Raw genomic sequence first — 21273 nt, 5'->3', positions numbered from 1 at the left:
GTCTTTGGTTGACCTTGCCTCCCAGGCTCTAGTGTATGCATGTATATCTTCTTGTGTTCTTCCTGACGGGGGAGAGTCTCACAGAGTCTCCTGCTTGTGGCCCTCCCGTTCTGAGGATGAAACGGTGCATTGTCTGAGTGTTTACCATTTGCCGGGAGGAGAGATGGGGCCTTGGTTCTGGCCTTCACCTGACCATGTTCTCATGTGTGTGTTATGTGTTAAAAATTGACTATATTGTAACGTGACTGCCATGTGTTGTGCTCCTCAAGCTAGGGTGGGAGTTAGCTATATTTATAATGTACATGTGATGTGCTCAGCAGGTTATTTTGCCCAACAGGTTCAAGTGCAAATAAACGTGGGTGTCCACAGATACCAAATTTGCCATCAGCTTTAGATCGTGATGAGTTTATTCGGGCTCAGGAAGAGGATGATGGGTTAACAGAATTACGGGATGGGGCTTTGACAGGGGAAAAGCTGGAAAGCGCAGACAGCGGATATTTTAAGCATGATGGGTTGCTTGTGCGTAAATTCGTGTCTTTTAAGGAGGATCTAATTGAAACTTTATTGCAAATTGTTGTGCCAATGAAGTACAGGGAACAAGTGTTGCAGACAGCACATGGGGAGGGGGCTGGGCACTTCGGGGTGAGTAAGACGTATGATCGGCTACTACAGCATTTCTATTGGCCTCGAATGAAGCGTGACGTGGCAGCTTTTGTCAAAACATGTCATACTTGTCAAATATTTGGTAAGCCGAATCAGTCTATCAAGCCAGCGCCCCTACATCCAATTCCTGCAGTGGGTCAGCCATTCGAACGTCTATTGATAGATTGTGTTGGTCCACTGCCTCCATCGAAGTCTGGTTCAATGCATTTGTTAACCGTAATGTGTCAAACGACGAGATATCCGGCGGCCTTTCCGATGAGGAGTATTAATACGAAGTCCATTGTTAAAGCTCTTTCTCAATTTATTTCAGTATTTGGTATTCCTCAAGTAATCCAATCGGATCGTGGCAGCAATTTCACCTCGAAAATGTTTGCAGAGGTTTTGACACAGCTTCGAGTGAAGCATAAAACGAGTAGCCCATACCATCCTCAAAGCCAAGGTGCTCTCGAGCGATTTCACTCGACCTTAAAGTCTTTGCTGCGCACATATTGTTCAGAGCTACAGCGAGATTGGGAGGAAGGCCTCCCGTGGTTGCTGTTAGCAGCACGGGAAGTGTCACAGGACAGTTTGGGTTTTAGCCCAAATGAATTGGTCTTTGCACACAAGGTTCGCGGTCCATTGTCCGTGTTAAAGGATGGCTTGCAGGTGGCAGCTCCACCGGTTAATCTTATTGATTACGTGCATGGGTTCCGCCGCAGGTTATTTTTGGCCGGGCGGTGCGCAAAGAAGAACATGGCTAAAGCTCAGACTCGCATGAAGGAGATTTTTGATCGACACGCAGAGAGTAGACTGTTTAGTCCGGGGGATCAGGTATTGGCGTTGTTACCAATCCCTGGCTCACCGTTTCGTGCAAAATTTTCTGGCCCGTATGATATTGTTCGCCAAGTCACGGAACAAGACTATGTAATAGCAACACCAAATCGTAGGACGTCTTCTCAACTTTGTCACGTCAATTTGTTAAATCCATATTATTCTCCATCATCCAGGAGTGACGTGACTGTGGATAACGTGGGGTCTGCTGCGCTGGCAGTCGGGGGTGCAGTGTCGTCTTCTCCTATGGTGGCAGCTGATGGGGAGGATGAAGGTGCCCCTGATGACTGTGTGTTATTGCCATGACTAAAAAATTCTGAAATGTTAAACAATCTTGATGGCCTGTTGGGCCATATGTCTGAGAAGCAGAGGGAGGAGCTAAAATCATTGATTTGATCTTTTTCGTCTTTATTCTCCGATGTTCCAACATGCACCAATGTGATGGAGCACGACATAGACATCGGGGATGCTGCGCCGATTAGGCAGCGTTTCTACCGCGTCCCACCAGCCAAACAGAAAGTTCTGGAGACGGAGCTCCAGTATTTGATCGATAATGGGCTGGCAAAACCGTCGTATTCCAGTTGGGCGTCACCGTGCTTGTTGGTAGCAAAACCCGACAACACCTTTAGATTCTGCACTGATTACCGCAAGGTCAATACGGTAACTAAGCCTGACTCCTTTCCACTTCCTCGGTTAGAAGGCTGTATAGACCGTGTGGGGGCTGCGAAGTACGTTACAAAACTAGATCTTCTTAAAGGGTATTATCAGATCCCACTAACCGCGCGCGCACAGGAGGTATCTGCTTTTGTCACTCCGTCTGGCTTATACACATATAATGTGATGAGTTTTGGGTTGCGTAATGCGCCCTCTAGCTTCCAGCGTCTTATGAATTATGTAACGTCTGGGCTGGAGGGGTGTGCAGTTTATCTGGACGATGCCGTGACAGTGGGTGATACCTGGGCCTTACATTTGTCAAGATTGGCGGCGTTGTTTGAGAGGCTCCAGGCAGCTAACTTAACGGTCAATTTAGCTAAATGTGAATTTGCGAAGGCTACAGTGACCTATCTGGGGAAGGTGGTAGGACAAGGAGAGGTACGGCCAGTGCGGGCCAAGGTAATGGCAATAGACAATTTTCCACCGCCTGTAACAAAAAAGGAGTTGATGCGTTTTTTAGGCATGGTGGGATATTATCGAAGTTTCTGTTTTAATTTTTCGACAGTGGTTGCACCCCTCACAAATTTGTTAAAAGGGAAAGCTCAGTTTGTCTGGACTGATGAGTGCCAAGGGGCTTTTGATAATGTAAAATTGTTGCTTAGCACTGCACCGGTCCTGGCGGCTCCCCAGCTTGACCGTCCGTTTAAAATCCAGGTGGATGCCAGCCAGGTCGGGGCTGGCGCAGTGCTTTTACAAACAGATGATCAGGAAGTCGATCGTCCAGTGTCTTATTTTTCAAGAAAATTCAATCAACATCAGTTGAATTACTCAACGATTGAAAAAGAGGCGCTGGCCGGGCGGTGCGCAAAGAAGAACATGGCTAAAGCTCAGACTCGCATGAAGGAGATTTTTGATCGACACGCAGAGAGTAGACTGCTGGCCCTTGTGTGGGCTCTGCAGCACTTCAATGTGTATGTAGGTGGAGGGGTGGTTCCTGTGGTTGTCTTTTCGGATCACAATCCATTGACTTTTCTGCACCAATTACAGAATCCAAATCAGCGCCTGATGCGTTGGGCGTTGTTTTTACAACCCTACAATCTACAAATTCGCCACATTAAAGGCGTGGACAATGTAATGGCAGATGCGTTGTCTCGCGCCCCGGATGGGGTGCGATAAGTGATTATGTGCATACCTTCACTAATTTCTCTCCTCTCTTGTCTCTATGCCCCTGTCCCTCTTAGATTACTTTTCCAGGGCCCGGAATTGCTGTGGGTCAGGAGGTTGGGTGACTGATTGTGCGTGAGGAGTGGTGAGAGTGTGTGTATGGGGGGGGTTTCTAGTTGATCCGGTAGGAGTGTTGATGTAACTGGTGTTGGTTGAGGGGATGGGTAGTGCTTATGGGGTTGGGTTTTGTTTTTTTTGAATACCATAAGTGCAGAATCCCACTTAGGTGGGCTTCTGTCTTAAGGGGGGGGATGTGACGACCCTGGTGAGTCTTTGACTCCACCCTTGCTTTGACTCCACCCGGGCTGTTTGGTTTGCCTGTTCTCTCTCTCTCTCTCTTAATAGGTGATGCAGTTCAGGTGTGCCTGTGTTGGCAGCAGGTTAAAAGCCTGCTTTCACAACAGTCATGGTGGCTCCCTCCTCCTGGCGTGTTGGTTTTCTTTGTCCTTTGTTTGGTTACACATAGACTGACTTTTGCATGACACTTTGGGTTACTTTACATTCAACTGATTTACACCACACTTCTTTATCTTTATTCTATTTAATTATATGTAAAATTATCTTCTTACTATAATAAATTATTTTATTATTGTAAAAGGGCGTGGTCTCCCCCATTTCATGTTGCATGCTAGAGCCAGCATGTGACAATAGATGCATATATAGATAGCCTAGATAGATAGATGGATAGACATATAGATAGATAGAGATAGATAGATATATAGACCGATATAGATATAGACCGAGAGATAGGGAGACAGGCAGACAGATAGCATAGCATAGCGAGTTAGGTAGGTGGGTAGGTAGGTGTAGCATAGCGAGTTAGGTAGGTGGGTAGGTAGGTGTAGCTTTAGAATGGTGTACAACTGTGTTTGTGCTGGGTGTAATAATTCTAGCAGAACAGGACACAGGGTCCATGCCTTTCCGAAGGACAAGGCAACCCTCAGACAGTGGGTACAGTTTGTCCGCGTTAGACGGGCAGATTTTTCTATTCCCTCGGTCACTAAGAACTCCAAGGTCTGCAGCGCTCATTTCACGGAGGAAGATTACGACCAAGGGGATATCAGGATGGTATCTCTCGGGTTAAAGAGGCTGGCACAGCTTATTCCGAACGCCGTGCCTTCTGTGCACACGCATCTCTCTGCCTGCCCTGCCCCGAGACCGAGAGGCACCAAGATCAGTGCCGCCAGCCGCAAGCGAGAGCTGGCTATGGTAAGCCTCATGCTAATGTTTCCAAGCTGTGCGTTAGCTAGCCCTGTGTATACTACATACCGTATTCCCTTTGACACCGCCTCCACTACCTTCATGACTCATGATCAGTCTGACATTAGAAAAGAACATTTCGTGATTCATGAATATGAACCAAAACAAAATTGTCCTGAAGTAAATGTCCAAAAGCTTGTCATATCTAACTAGAAAGCGCCATGGCTAGTGTTTGGATCAGTGGCGCTCATCAAGCGACTTTCACAACAGTGTGTGTGCGTTCTATTTAGTTGATGGATTTAATTGCCCTTTTCCTGATGGAAAGTGACTATTACGGTCCTCTTTCATATGTATAGGACGTGACTGTGTCGCTGACGCTAATTTATTTACGCAAGATGTAGACAGATGCCTCACCGTGTGAGACCACGGACGGTGTCAATGCTGCTACGGTAGAGGACCCCTTGCCCTACTCCACTTGTGACACTGGGACACAATGTATTTTGAAGCCCCTTGGAAGGTCTCACGGTAAATCTTGTTATTTTTTTAGTGGTTGATATGCTGTCTAAAACATACGTTGCCAAATTATATGCATGCAGGAAATTTCCAAACACATTGCTAAAATTAATACATAACCTAGATCAAAACATAACCGCTTAGATTTGCCATGATTGTCATCTGTTTGGGTATGTTTATTGACTCTGCCACAGCTGTGCAAGTGAACCTGAAGCCCAAGATGGTCAGCATGGGGACACAAACTTTCACCCCCCTCACTAGTCCTGACCCAACGGATGGAGAAGATGATCTCTCTGTCATCAGTGATGCATCATGGGTACCAGGAGACCAGATGTCTGAGGAGGATGAGGAGGTGTTGTGTGAGGAGCCATCTCAAACTTGTGACCCCCACCAAAAGTGAGATAATTTAAAGCCAACATAGACCAACTTTGAATTTTCATTTTCGTGCATCTGTAGTTTGACTGACACCCCCCCCCCCCTCTTTTTTGTTGTAGTGGCATTGACAAATTCATTGTTTGCCAAGAGGAGCTCATGGCCCTGTTTGCCATCTGTCCGGCCTGTTGTGAGAAGTCAGATAGTAGAATTGTGCAGCAGGAAGGAACATTTGTTAAAATAGAGCAGGTAGGGTTTTGTTTACACTGCAGGCCATATCTGATTAGAAAATCAGAATATCTTACTAAAATCGAATAGCCCTGACTGTCTGCCCACATTGCTCATTGCAAGTGATCAGTGCATCCTCCTATCCACATTAGTTGCTATAACAGTCTAATATCTTGTGGATTTATAATGAATTTATAATGAGAAAAAATATGTCTATTTGTATGTCTGCTGTGTGGGTGCCTACCTATCTTGGTCTCTTGCAGGCTCAATGGCAGCAGTAAAACTGGAGGGTATCATCACAAGGACATCCTTACTGAAGGATGTTCGACAGCTGTCTCCGCAGCACCAGACTTACTCCCTTGAAGCCTTCCACTCCCTGATCCTGCACTTCGCACCCAAGCACACTGGGTTTTCATACCAGGGCATGTATAGCAGGTCAGTGCTGTCCAATGGAATAACAATGCCGTATTTGATCATACATACACCAGGTTTCGAAAGTGTTCTCAAATGTGTTATTCTGTAGGCTTCTCTTAGCGGCGCTGCATTACAACCATAATGCAAACAGAGAGACCGCACGAAGAAGCGATGGTTTGGAGAGGTATAGCGTGCGATATCCACGTTTCAGAAAAGGTGCCTGGGTAGTTGTGCCCATCAAAGAGAAGGCCTCATACGGTAGGCAGTGTCATGCAGTTCTATCATATTTTGACATTTGCGCACAAGACATCTGTGACATCGATCTTTATACAGTATTTTATCATTATTATGTCTGCAGGTTATGCAACGTCATTAATCGAGGCTCTTCGGGAGAGCTACATGGATTCACCCAAGGCTCTTCAAGAGGTTAGCGCCAATTTGTCAGCCTGTGCACCCGCCCCCATCGCCAAATCCTTCGAACAAATTCCCAAGGAGCAGTCACGCTACAAAAAATTGAATTAGCATAGTTTTTTTCCCACACAGGCCAATCATTTAGTTGTGAGTATGTATATATGTATATATAGTAAGTATATGTTATTTTATTTGGTGGTGGTTTTCTGTATGCCGCATGTTTTGTTTTCTCTTTGTGTGCTGTTTATTGCTTGGGTTTTTTGATTGTTCCAGGAAGTTTATTATAACCTTACATTTTAACCCCTTGCGCTGACCCTAACATCTGTCGACTAACATTGTCTCTTGGTTATTTTTGGCTGTAACCCATTCATTCCTTTATCAGCATCACCATGGTTACCGCCTCACTGCATGTCGCATGTTTTGTTTTTATTGCTTGGGTTTTTTACTTAGTTGTGTGCACAAATCATTCCATTACAGCTCCATTTGCCCCATAATTCATAAAAAAAATTGTAAGAATCCGAAAGGGACCTCTGTGTGCGCTTTTCTCTTGGATCACTATGCGTCTGCTCTATGTGATATCATTGCATGTATGTGTCCGTGAGTGAGTGAGAGAATGTGCTGTGTGAGTGCTGACCCTCAGGTAAGACCACACTATTGCAAGATTATTTTATGTTGGTTTCTTTGTGCCTAACCCTTTTTTTCTTGATTTGTTTACTTTATCAGGCCTTTCAACCTGTCCCTTTTTTCAGTAATCGATCCCCATTACTTGGGATGACCTAATAAACTGTTTTTATATGAATTCACATGTTCTGTGTATTTTATAACATTTTAAAGGCGGTTGAGCGATCGCAACACAACTAGCATGAGTTAATTCTTGAACTGAAAAATAATTGTATTCATGTTGTACGTGCCAATATGGTTTTTATTCTTCATCCAAACGAGGCCATTGAAAGCCATGATAGGTCTGGTCACCACTCTGAAATTGTTGCCTGATGGCTGAAACCAGACAGGAGGGTAGAGGCTTCCTTATATGCAGGCCAAGAACTCCATAAGCCCATCGTATAGCCTGCCTGTATGCAGTGTACCGGTATTGCCTAGGGAAATAGGTTGGAAAATAAAAAAAATTCATGCATGTTTATTGTCTATGCAACACATCTCTAGTCGCCTATAACTGTTTAAGTTGGTTCATAGGACTCTATAAAAAGAATGCTAAAGTAACAAACAATTAACATACTCGTGCGTGCTGGCTTGAAGGGGACCATGATCCTGCTTGAAATGTGTGTACGGTATCTTAAGCACAAACGGATTCAGGCAGCATGCATCAAATCCTGGATGCTGAGTGAGGCATGTCACATCTGCTGGTCTCGGGCTGAGCTTCTCGACCAGCGACCAAAACGCACTCACTTCCCTACAGCACAAGCTCTCCACCACAGATTCCATAGGACGGCACCGCCCACACAAACACCTGCCAAACACAGCGACACAGACACGCTTACTACTCTCCCTCTCTCTGTAAGCGGTACCCTGATGGTGTCAATGACAATCAATCACGAGGAGTAGAATCGAAAATAATCACCGCTGAATTCATGACCAGCCTACGTGATCGGCGGCTACCGGGTACGTTTGCAACAACACTTTCACCGGAGGAATATGTAAAAGCTTAGAAATAAAGACTAGGCAAAATATGTACCGGTAGTTACTGGAGCTATTAGGCAACCATCAAAACGTGGGATAACTAAACGTAGGGTTTATCCGGGGAGGGGGGATAGCTCAAGCGCTCGTTGCTGCATTGCTAAATGATAGCAACTCACCAGGACACCTCACCAACTCTCCACCCATTCTCCTCTGACCATGAATTTAATTGGCTTTGACGGCCATCAATCCTCGGCAATTCCTCATTCGCCCCCTCACGTCTAACAGGCTCGAAATTATACGGCTGTGGGCCATCATAAATGTAATTTGTGGTTCTTGCCACCTCTTCCTCATCCCAGTTAGATGCCATAGTTCTAGTACTAGGCTGAGGCTACCTTCCACCACGACTCCCTACCGTGACGTCACCACCGAACGACGTTAGAAAACACCCGTTACCACAAAAAACGACAAAAACTGGACTTTAACGCAATTTTGGAGACATTTCATGAGTGCAGTACATATTTTGAGTGCTTTATGTACCCATTAATCGAAACTTCCGGTTAACCTGCACCATAGGCTTTAACTGTGCTCCCGGTTGTGGATTGAGGTAGGGTGTCTAGAGCCACTTCTTGCATGGATAGTCACTGTCACCCAGCAAGTGACACCTAACTGGTACATCTCAAAAAGCTGCCTCAGACCGCTCACCATTAAAATGCGCGAATCATGGTGTTACGTATTTTAAGAATCTAAGCTACCCACACATAGACCCAATGAAGCAGGACCAAACATATAAGCCGTAAATACCATACATAGCCACAAGGGGAGCAAGACCTTACTGAAGGCTGTAATAAATACTTTAGCCACAGAAGGCAGCACCACAGACCAGGCGAGAAAACCGAGGGTTACCTCACATCGGCTCCCCCCACTACTTCCGGACCGCGCTGTTCAGACCATAACAGCCTACAGATCGAGCATTGTCTTCAGAAACTTCTCGGCAGCTATTAGACATAGATGGGTTTATGTTTTTGATCAGCTAGGAGTCGCTCAGCACGTGTTTAGAATACATCTTCAATCTCTCTTTGCTTCAGAGTATCAGTTTACCATACCGAAAATACTTTATACAAATAAAGTCTCTTTAAAGCTATTCCTTTGGATTCAATCACTTTCCTTGAAGAACTCAGCAAATTGGTGACCCCGACGTTCTTGGGAAGTTCCGGACCGAGACTAGCGACCGCGGGGTCGTCGAGAGGCAGTGCAAGCTACTTACAGGCGCCACAAGAAAGGTAAACAGAACCTGTTGTCAATGACTGAACTCTGTATAGTTAGAATAGTAACATTAGGTGAATAGCTTGTACTGCCTCCGTCAGGCTGCGGGGACGTGTGGTCTCGGTCTGGTTTGAAATTCATACAGCCGGTTAGATAAATGGCCTTGGATACGCTAACATATTGAAATTAAATAACGAGCTCACGAAGCAAAGGGCTAGGAGTGTATTTTATATGGTTTAGTAGATAGACAGTATCCGATCCCGTCTAGATCTAACGTTTGTACCGCGTGAGAGAAATAATACCTGTGGTTTTTGTGTTGTGTGAAGAATGTACGGATGTTAAGCCAGTACAAAAGATATTATTTATAACCGACCAGAAAACGTTTGAGCCATTACGGTGGGGTGAAAAAGGTCAAATATTAACGTTAATCTAGCTTACTTGCATAAAACCGGTGGCGTGGCTTTGTTTGCTGTGGAGTTTAAATGGGTTTGATTCCTCCAGGCCCAGTCCATTGAAAGTCGAAAGGGCAAGTTCCCTCCCCCTCTCTCTCTCTCTCTCCCTCCCCCTCTCTCTCTCCCTCCCTCCCCCTCTCCCTCTCTCCCCCGCCCCCTCTCTCTCTCTCTCTCTCCCTCCCCCTCCCTTTCTCTCCCCCTCCCTTTCTCTCCCCCTCCCTCTCTCTCTCTCTCTCTCTCTCATCCACTCACTCACTCACTCACTTTGATACTCACTCACTCACTCACTTTTATACTCACTCACTCACTCACTCACTTTTATACTCACTCACTCACTTTTATACTCACTCACTCACACACTCACTTTCATACTCACTCACTCACTCTCTCTCTCTCTCTCCTGCAAGTCGGTAGGGGATGAATGGTCAGTCTTTTGTTAAGACTGCATAACCTCTGACCTAGGCAAAAGCAGATCTCTCTCTCTCGGCGCCGGTGCCATCCTGTGGCCTGGTTGCGCAGTCCGGTAGGACTGGAACAACTCGAATAGTTGTTGTACTTTTTCTCCCATACCCTAGAAAACTCCTTTGATAACCCCAACCCTCTTGTCTCTGTCTCTACAGATCCGGTCGTGAACTCCTTTGATAACCCCAACCCTTTTGTCTCTGTCTCTACAGATCCAGTCGTCAGACCCCCCCCCCCCCCCCCCCATCCTTTTGTCCCAATATCCCAAATCCTATCGTAAACTCACCCCCCCTCCCCACCCTTTGTCCCTGTATCCACAGATCCGGTCGTAAACTCCTTTGATAACCCCAACCCTTTTGTCCCTGTATCCACAGATCCGGTCGTAAACTCCCTTGATAACCCCAACCCTCTTGTCCCTGTCTCTACGGATCCGGTCGTCAGACCCCCCCCGTCCCCATCCTTTTGTCCCAATCTCCACAAATCCTATCGTAAACTCACCCCCCTCCCCACCCTTTGTCCCTGTATCCACAGATCCGATCGTAAACCCCCCTTCCCACCCTTTTCATCTCTCCGCAGGCCCTGGAGTAAACCCCCCACCCCTTTTTATTTATTTTTTTACACTTTTTTACTTAACTCCACCCTCTCCGCAGGTCCTGTTGCAGATCCCTGTCCCCATCCCATTGAGTATTTGTTTATTGACGGATACACTCACAGCGCGACGTGCGAATAGTGTGTGCTTGGTCATTTAAGTGTTGGCTATAGGTAATAGGTTATCACAGCCTTTTGTCGTTCAGATAGCAATCAAGAAAAGTTTCTTTATCGACAAATAAGTTGTGAATTAAAAAAAAACAAAAAAAAAAACACTCTTAGTACTTCGCAGCCCCTGTGCCGCGACCCCCACCCCCACCTAACCTCCCCCTGTAAGCCAACCCCGGTACCTGCCTCAACGCTCCCCCTGCTAACCAACACCGGCATCTACCTCTACGCCTCCCCCTGTTGGCCGAAACAACGCCTGCAGCACTCCTGCCGCAACACCAGGCAGCGGCCCCCAACTGCTCACCCACGCCTAGCCCCAGCAGACCGCCTTTCCAGACATCATGGCCTCGCTCGATGTGCAACCTCGCCTAACGGCAGCAAGACCTGACCCAGATACCCCGGCCCAGATGAGGGCGGCAGTAGCCAGGTATTTGGCAGCGAACGCCCTGAAGGACAAAGCGTTGTCCACTGAACAACAGAAAAATTGGGCTACGCGAGAAGAAAAGTACAGAAAGGAGTGGGAACGAGTTGGAGTTTGGGCTGTTGGCGTAAAGGTCACCACCGGCCTTACAACAGCGGCCTGGGAATTCACCCTGAAGGAGAGCGAATGGGCTGCGACGAGACGTGCAAACACGAAGAAGGTACGAGACGCGGATTCAGTCGACTACAGGAAGAAGAGGGAGAGTTACACCTACGCCCTACTCAACGCCTACAATGCGGCAATAAACATGGAAGCACGGAAGAGGGAAGGGCGACCAACCGACCTTCCCCGCCAAGAGAAAACAGTGTTGAAAGGGCTGCCTGCACCACCTCACGTCGAGGAGCGTGCGGCCCCACTCACCCTAGACGGTGCAGACGTTGGGGACAAAGAGACGCCATGTGGAGAGGACAACACCAGCCTCCGCAACAATACCTACCCCAGCCTCGAAGAAAACCCGCCTTTCCCAAACAATACAAAGGCCCCACCACCATACGGCTGCTATGACCACCCGGTGCCTCGAAATTTCAAAGGACCTGCCCTCCAATTCCCAATGCTCCACATAGAGAAGGGGCCTGTGGAAATCTCGTACAACGATCAACACCCACCGTCGTTCGCAGGAGAATGTCAGGATTATGGTGGCATTCAGTACGACTCGAAGAAGGGGCCAAAGGACGGGACCGACCGCGTGATAAAAGGGAGGAGCGGCCCGGGTGCCATAATTAGTCGAGAAGCGGACCACCCTCCAGGCGCAACGAACGTCGGCATGCCCCAATCCTGCCCAACCGAGCACCAGCAATATCAACAGCTGCAACCCAACCCCCAACCCTACTGGACCCAACAGCAGCAGCAACAGCTGCAACCCAACCCCCAACCCTACTGGACCCAACAGCAGCAGCAACAGCTGCAACCCAACCCCCAACCCTACTGGACCCAACAGCAGCAGCAACAGCTGCAACCCAACCCCCAACCCTTCTCAGCCCCCATACAGCCTGGCACCCAACAGCAGCAGCAGCAGCATCAACAGCAGCTGCAACCCAACCCCCAACCCTTCTCAGCCCCCATACAGCCTGGCACCCAACAGCAGCAGCAGCAGCAGCAGCAGCAGCTGCAACCCAACACCCAATCCTACCCAGCCCAGAACCAGCAACATCGACAGCTACAACCCGGCATCCAGCAGCAGCATCAACAGCAGCTGCAACCCAACACCCAAACCTACGCAGCCCAGCACCAGCAGGAGCAGCATCAACAGCAGCTGCAACCCAACCCCCAACCCTTCTCAGCCCCCATACAGCCCGGCACCCAACAGCAGCAGCAGCATCAGCAGCAGCTACAACCCAACCCCCAACCCTACTGGCCGCAGCAGCAGCTACAACCCAGCAACCAGCAGCAGCAGCTACAACCCAACCCCCAACCCTACTGGTCGCAGCAGCAGCTACAACCCAGCACCCAGCAGCAGCAGCTACAACCCAACCCCCAACCCAGCAGCAGCAGCTACAACACAACCCCCAACCCGACTCAACCCAACTCTACGCACCCCAACATCAGCTACAATACAATCCACAACTACCGCAACAGCGGGAAATACTACAACCCATCCAGCATCTACGAGGAAATCCAAACTGTTCCAACCAAGGATACATGGGGAACTCGAACTCCCCTAACATTCAAGGGCAAGACAACTGTGAAAACCCACAATACGTTCAAGAGAACCCCGTAAACAATGATACAAGTACGGGGGCCATACAGAAGACGAACGGCACTCCCGCGGGAGCCACCTCGGGATCTAAGCAAGATCAACAAACATCAGCCTCCCAACCCGCAACCCGAGGCAGAAACCGCACAACCAAGACGGATCGCCGCACTAGGAGGACCAAGGCGAAGAGTACCGGTCCGAACCGGTCCGACGACGAATGCTCAGACGAAGACGGCACCGACCTGATGGCACCCCTGATGACGGACGCATGGGACAGGAAAATATTTTCCTGTTGGGGACACCGAGAAAGGCACGTCCTGGGCCGCCGCTTGCCCTCGATCACGGCGGGAGCTGCGGCCTGGATCAGGACGTTCGAGGAGGAGACATCAGGTGATGTCCTGGCCATAGGAGATGTAAGGGCCATCATCGGAAAAGCCCACGGTTCCGACAAAACAATAGAACTGGAAAGAATGACCCATACTACTCATGTGCCAGACAAAGCACCCTTTGACAGATACCGAAATGCCTTCTGGGATAACCTCAAACGACAATACCCACCAGACCTCAGTGCAGTGGGGATCCAAGGCCTGGCCATCAAACCAGAAGAAACCATCCATGATTACGTAAGGAGAGCCGAAATACTCTGGGCAGACAAAAATGACTGCAGCCCGTACGAAAGCAACCTGGCAAACAACACCTTCCGAAAGGCGGTCTTGAGTGGGCTACCGCCCGAGGCCCAGACTGGACTGGAGACGGTGGTTGGACTGTGCGTCAAACCAAAGGCAGAGTGGATGGAACACCTCATTCACCACTTCAATCTAAGCAAAAAGAAGCAAGCAAAGAAAGACCACGACGGAGGTATTGGGGAAATATTTAAACAGATGTGCAGGGTGAACATAGAAAAGAACGCAGAGGTGACCCGGCAGCTCAAGAGAGCCGAAGAAGACCAGGATTACTTGGCCATGATGTCCCTAATGTCCGAAGCAGTCCCTCAGGTGACCCCACTTCCAGAGTGGCTACGACAGGGCAACGAACCCACCGCATACGCTGCATACGTGGCCGTCGCCATGCAACAATCAGGTCAACAAAGACAGAACCAGCCATACAGAGGAGGAGGAGCCGGAAGAGGAAGAGACAGGCCAATGCGTCAATTTCCATGCATGCATTGCAACCAAATGGGACACTGGATCAAAAACTGCCCCAAGTACCACTCCGACATGGCCCAATCTAGGTTCCCGTCACAACAGCAATATCAGAATACTGAACCCACGGCTCGGCCCAGAGCGGGCAACTCCATGTTAGCCTTACAATAGGGCTGCCCAGAGGACGAGCAGGCGAGAAAGGAACTGGGTCTCGGACAACCTACTGTGGAAGCATACGTAGGTGGACACAGATGCACATTTCTAGTGGACTCGGGGGCATCCGTATCAACTATCGGAAGTCTCGCGGGAAAAACACCCCCACTCTCTCGCCGCTCTCTAAAAACCATGGGATTCTCTGGGAAACCCATGGAACGACCGCTCACAATCCCACTCGACTTCGACATACTAGAACAAAAAGGAAGTCATTCATTCCTATACGCCCCAAAATGCCCCATCAATCTATTAGGAAGGGACCTAATGGGTTCCCTACAAATCACTCTTGCCTGCAACTTGGGAGGCATCACCCTGTACCACCCCGCCAAACCCGTCCCAGATGAAGCACACATGTTCATGTTAATAGACGACCCAAAGCCAGAAGCTCACGAAGATACCACCAACTACTGGCAGGAACTGACGGGAACAGCACAGACAACTCCAGGACTGGAAAGCACATATCGAGAGTGGGAAATGTGGATCCAAGAAATCGGAGAATACAATGAACTGTTGGACCCATTACACTGCACGCTCAACATCACACACGAGCAGGACCTGACCTACGATGAACCATGGTACAACCAGAAAGATGGACAGCTGGAGGACCTACGATGTGGAGATATATACCTGGGACCCGAAGGAGTGGCGGCAGGAGTCGACCTCACAGAAGAACAACTATCCTGGTTCCAGCTGGAACCAGAGAGTGTCCCTCATGTCTCCCTCTTGGTCAGCACAGACCACCAACCCAAACAACTCGGACCAATGGTAAAAAGAGCACAAGAGGTCCGTGAATGGCAACCCAGACAACCAATATCTACACAGAAGCCCAGATGCAGAATTCTGGAGAATATCGTCACGAATCACGAACAAGGCGATCGGCCGAAGAGTGGACGGACATCGGATGGTGATCGACAACAACACCAAGAGCAACGAGCCAGAAGACCCAGAAGTGACCACCATGCTTACACGCATTAAGGAGACGGTGTGGGCAAATGGACCGTATGATGTGGGACACACCCCGCAGCACAACATTGTGGTGAACGTGAAGAATCCTCATCGCCCGGAATGGCGACATCAATACAGGATAAAGCCAGAGGCGGAGGAGGGAATCAACGACACCATAACGGGCCTGCTGGAAGCAGGTGTGCTGGAGAAGACCACCTCAGAATGGAACACACCGATCTTGCCAGTGAGAAAAGCCGATGGGCTGACCTGGAGGATGGTGCACGACCTGAGGGCCATCAACATTCGGACCATAGCCCCCCCGGAGAAGGTCCCTAACCCATACGTGGCCCTAAATCCAGTAAGCTCTGAACATCGATGGTTCACGGTGGTGGATCTCGCCAATGCATTCTTCTGCATCCCTTTGGCCACTGAGTCAAGACAATTCTTCGCTTTCACATAAAGAAATCAACAATACACGTACAAAAGGCTGCCACAAGGTTTCCGAAGCACCCCCACCATCTTCAACACCTGCCTCAAGGAGGACCTTGCAGGCCTGGATCTCCCTTCAGGCACGGTCCTGATACAATACGTGGACGACCTCCTCGTGGCAGCTCAAACAAAGGAAACTTGCCTACAGGCAACTGAAAACTTGCTGCAAACAATAGCACAAAAAGGATACAAACTCAAGAAAACAAAACTACAACTGGTGAAACAAGAGATTACTTTCTTGGGGAAAGTAATAGGAGGGAATAGAAGAGAGATCGGCAAAGGACACAGAAGCGCGATCAAAACCTATCCAAAGCCAATCACAGTCTGACAAATGCTAGCATTCCTAGGACTGACAGGATATAGCCGGACCTACATCCCTGATTACACCGGCGAAACAACTACACTGCGACAACTCATCACCAAAGCAGGACACAGGAATCTAAAAGCCCCCTTGGAATGGACCCCTGAAGCAGAAGAAGCATTCACCAGGCTAAAACAAAGCATGCATAGTGCCGCGGCCCTGGCCGCCCCGGACTACAAAGAACCTTTTCACCTGGATGTGTCAGTAAAAGACTGTGTGGTCAACTGAATCCTATGGCAGAAACAACAAGGACAACGGAATGTCCTAGCCTACCACAGCTCTGCCCTGGAACCACCAGAAAAAGGACTCCCCGAGAGTGGAAAAGCTATATGCGCCATCACCAAAAGCCTGGACAAGACGGCCTACATAGTAATGACACACCCAGTTGTGGTCCACACTATCCACGGGGTAAAAGCATACCTGGATAGTTCAGACTACACAATCACCACAGCAACCAGGAACGCAAAACTCCACAGAATATTGGGGAATCCAATGGTCACCTTCACCACCCAAGGAGCCAACATGACGGACACCATGCCCGGACCCAACGATGGAGAACCTCACACATGCTCAGAAGAAATAAAGAAGGCAGTGAAGATTCGACCAGGACTGAGAGCGGAACCCCTACAGCCAGTGGATATGACCTTGTACACCGATGGATGCTGCTACAGAGCCGCCAATGGAGAAAACCTGGCCTCATGGGCTGTAGTGGAACAGACCAAACAAGGAATATGCAGCACTCTGGCTAGTGGCATATTAGAACAGCCCGCTTCAGCACAAAGAGCCGAACTATATGCTATGTGTGAAGCTCTACGGATAGCCAAGGGGCGAACGCTAAATCTCTACACCGATTCCAATTACGCATACGAACTAGCCCACCTAAACGGACAACAAATGATCAACAGACAGATGATCACCAGTGCAAATACCAAAGCAAAACACACAGACCTAATCCTGCTGTTAGCCAAAACAGCCCAACTACCTCGAGAAGTAGCCATCATGCACTGCCGAGGACATCAGAAAACAATGGAGGCAAGAGGAAACCACGCAGCGGATGAAGCAGCTAAGAAAGCAGGCGGATACGTCCCAGTAGAACATCTAAAAGAAGGAGGATACACCCCGGTGGTACACCAGATGATGGTCAACGAAGAAACAGCCCTGGACCCAGATGAACAGATGGTCAAAGAAATGCAAGGAGGAGCAGGACCTTATGAGAAATCGGCGTGGAGAGGAAAAGGGGCCAGACAGAGCCCGGATGGAATATACTACTCCACCACTGGAAAACCGGTTGTCTCCTCCAAGGCCCTGCTGTTCCTCCTAAGGAAGGAGCATAGATTGGCACACGAAGGAAAGACCAAGACCCGGGAAAGGATTGAAAGGTACTGGTGGCATCCAGCTCTCAAAGCTGTGTGCGACCAGTATGTCCAGGACTGTCAAACGTGCCAAGCCTGTAACCAAAGGCGGGGATTCAAGATAACCAAAGGACAATTCCCCGTGCCCCAGCTCCCATTTCAAGAAATTTACATTGATTTCACAGATATGGGACAAGAGAACAGAGTTGACGGGAAACGGTTTATGAACCTGTCGATGGTTAGTAGCCATCGACAGGTTCACTAGATGGGTAGAAGCAATTCCGGTTAAAAAAGAGGACGGGAAAACAGTAATCAAATGGTTAACACAGGAACTCATTCCCCGCTGGGGATACCCAAAGCTTATCTGCTCAGATAATGGTACCCACTTCGCCAACGCCCACCTTCAGGAGGTGGAAACATACATAGGACTCAAACATAGATTCGGCTCAGTATATCACCCCCAATCGCAAGGCCTGGTAGAACGAGCAAACCAGACAATCAAAAATCCATTAACAAAAATACTCAGAAGCAACAGACTGGAGAAATCTAGGGACAGCACAGAGGAGGTAGAAACTCGAACCTTAGGACGCATGCAGGTGAATCAGCTGACAGGGAAAGTTAAAGAAAAGACAGCAGGGAAGAAGATGACCTGGGTGACAGCTCTGCCATTGGCATTAATGGCCATAAGATCCTCTCCTTCTAACACCACCCTTCTCAGCCCCCATGAATTAGTCACAGGACGTCCCATGCAAGGACCATACAGCCCACCATCCAAAGGACCCCCATCTGACAGGTTTGATGAAGTAATGCAGGAGTACCTGCAAGCACTAACTCAAGCTTCTTTAAGGTTGTATTCCCAGATCACAGACCAGAAGCCGTCCGATCCAGAGGATCCTTCACCAACGTCGGTGACACCTGGCGAGTGGATCTGGGTGAAAAAACACCATCGAAAGAACCTAGAAGACCGGTGGGAGGGGCCATACAAAGTACTCTTGGCCACACCCTTTTCTGTTTCTGTAGAGGACCGACGTGGGGCCCAGTGGCACCACCTGAGCCGGTGCCGCAAAGCAGATACTCCTGGCAGATCGTGGACTGAGACCCTGACCGACCTAGCTGCACTCCAAGCCAAGGACAAACACTCCTCATCCCAAGACGATGGGCCACAGCGTGCCCCTGGAAAAGTACCTGGTAGGATTCCTTCTGGTAGTCCTGTTCCAAGAAGGAGCGGGAGACAACATCGCCAGCACCAGATGTATCCGTGGCCAGGGCATTGGCTGGACTGCGATCCCTCAAATTGGAGTTGACCGAGAACTCCGGTATTGGTGACCCAATAGCTGGATGGATGGAGAACCTGTTTGGTAGGTGGAGAGGCATGATCCAGTCAGTACTCATCGCGGGAATAATGGCAGTAGCCGTGTTAATTGTTGTCGGCTGCTGTTGTATTCCCTGCGCACGAGGGCTACTGAATCGGCTGATCACCACAGCAATGGGCGCTACAGAAGTGCCAGGTGACATTCATGCTTACGTAGGAATCAGATATAATCAGTTGAACTTGAATGAGATACCACCTGAGGAACCCGAACCTATCCAGTTACAATATATAGAATAAAACGCCACCATTTGTAGCACCTGTGTCTAAGATAATCAATATCCTGGATTTACTTGAATAATTAATTATTGAACCACCAAGACGAGTTGTGTTTGTTATTATATAGTATTGTTTGGTTGCGAGTGCAACCCGTTATTACTGAATCGCTGCATTGATAATGGTACTGTTGATCTTCTTTGAGACGGTTGTTTTACAGGCCACCTGTTGTTGACACGACGACGGAGAACCTGTTTGGAGGCTCCCATGATGTAGGAGTAACCTCTCTGAGATGAGCCCTCGACAAGGAGGGACGAGTCTTGGGTTCAAGGCCCGACGGCGACAGAAAAAACAATGACTACGATAATAACATCGCCCAAAACCACGCACATGAACCGGCGCACCAATACACGAAGATCACCTGAACCCTCCAAATCCATGCTAGCCTATCAATCATTTTGAAATTTTGAAATTGTATTATGACCACCAATTTTTACTTTACTTTTGCATATGTTGAAAATTGTATGACCTTAGCACATGACCAAGAGTATTAGCTCAGGATTTCTATGGATAGTTTTGTTTGTGTGCTGTTTGGCCATGTGATTGTATGATAACAAGATTTATGTTCATTGTTGTATTGTTAAACAATGACCTGTATTTCCAATGAGACCCACAATGTGAATACCGTTCAGTATTATGAGCGCGTAGTGGTTTTTCTCTATTCGAGAGTTGTTCCCACACGGTTGATGGTGTTGATGATTTGTCCTACTTGGACTATGTTTTCGGTATGGTGAATGGTGTTTATGATTTAAAATATTATTGTATGGTCATCTGAGATGACCAAGGAGGGATTGTTACGTATTTTAAGAATCTAAGCTACCCACACATAGACCCAATGAAGCAGGACCAAACATATAAGCTGTAAATACCATACATAGCCACAAGGGGAGCAAGACCTTACTGAAGGCTGTAATAAATACTTTAGCCACAGAAGGCAGCACCACAGACAAGGCGAGAAAACCAAGGGTTACCTTACATCGGCTCCCCCCACTACTTCCGGACCGCGCTGTTCAGACCATAACAGCCTACAGATCGAGCATTGTCTTCAGACACTTCAGAGTATCAGTTTACCATACCGAAAATACTTTATACAAATAAAGTCTCTTTAAAGCTATTCCTTTGGATTCGATCACTTTCCTTGAAGAACTCAGCAATGGGTAGCTGAAGTTCCAGGCCACTTTGCAACAACATCCAGTAGGCTATGTAAAAATTTGCATCAAAAACAACCTGCGTGTTGATGGAATGCACTTTCTTCCTATTGACGAACCCGTCCTCGTCTTTTGATGGCGCAATTATTTTTATGTGCGTCCCGTCAATAGCACCGACCACACCGGGCATACCTGCAATTGCCATGAAGTTGGCTTTGATCCTGTGTAATTGTTGAATGGGAAGTTTATGGCACGGCTGACTGATGGTTGCGATATTTTTAAATCGTCGGCATTGCAAAGTTGCATTTCCCCTGTTGCTAAATAACGTATTGTGGCCAAACATTTTATTTCGGGACTAATCGGATTATTCCTGTTAGTCTGGGATGTTATTGCATCGCGCATTAACTCCACAACATGTTTAATACCCTAACATTTCGTCTTGCAGGCATTTTACGATTCTTTGTGAATAGGTATTACTGAGTTAGGAGTCCTCTTGAGGACTTTGAAGCTCTCCTAGACTTAGGTGCTACTTTTAGGCCTAAAATACTTTGTGAATTGCTCTTAGTGAAAAAAGTTAGGAGTCCTAAATTTAAGAGTGACACGCCCATTATTTTTAGGAGTTACTCCTAAATTCGCCAGTTAGGACCTACTTTTAGCCCTAAGATCCTTTGTGAATACGGCCCCTGAAGGATAATGAAATTCTAACATTTGCGAATAAAGTTTACAATGGAAACATTGGAAACAGAG

General features: G+C 48.1%; 1 long non-coding RNA gene across 1 annotated transcript; it reads left to right on the top strand.

Moving 5' to 3' along the window:
- The first annotated feature begins 4915 nt into the window (after nt 1-4915).
- On the top strand, nt 4916-5825 carry LOC132469989 (uncharacterized). The gene is made up of 3 exons (XR_009528542.1): nt 4916-5076; nt 5259-5460; nt 5559-5825. It is a non-coding gene; the product is annotated as an uncharacterized LOC132469989 (long non-coding RNA).
- The last annotated feature ends 15448 nt before the right edge of the window (nt 5826-21273 follow it).

The sequence above is a fragment of the Gadus macrocephalus genome, chromosome 12 (assembly GCF_031168955.1).
Source record: "Gadus macrocephalus chromosome 12, ASM3116895v1".
Classification (NCBI taxonomy): domain Eukaryota; kingdom Metazoa; phylum Chordata; class Actinopteri; order Gadiformes; family Gadidae; genus Gadus; species Gadus macrocephalus.
The sequence above is the reverse complement of the archived record's forward strand: the minus strand, read 5'-3'. Positions and strand labels throughout refer to the sequence as shown.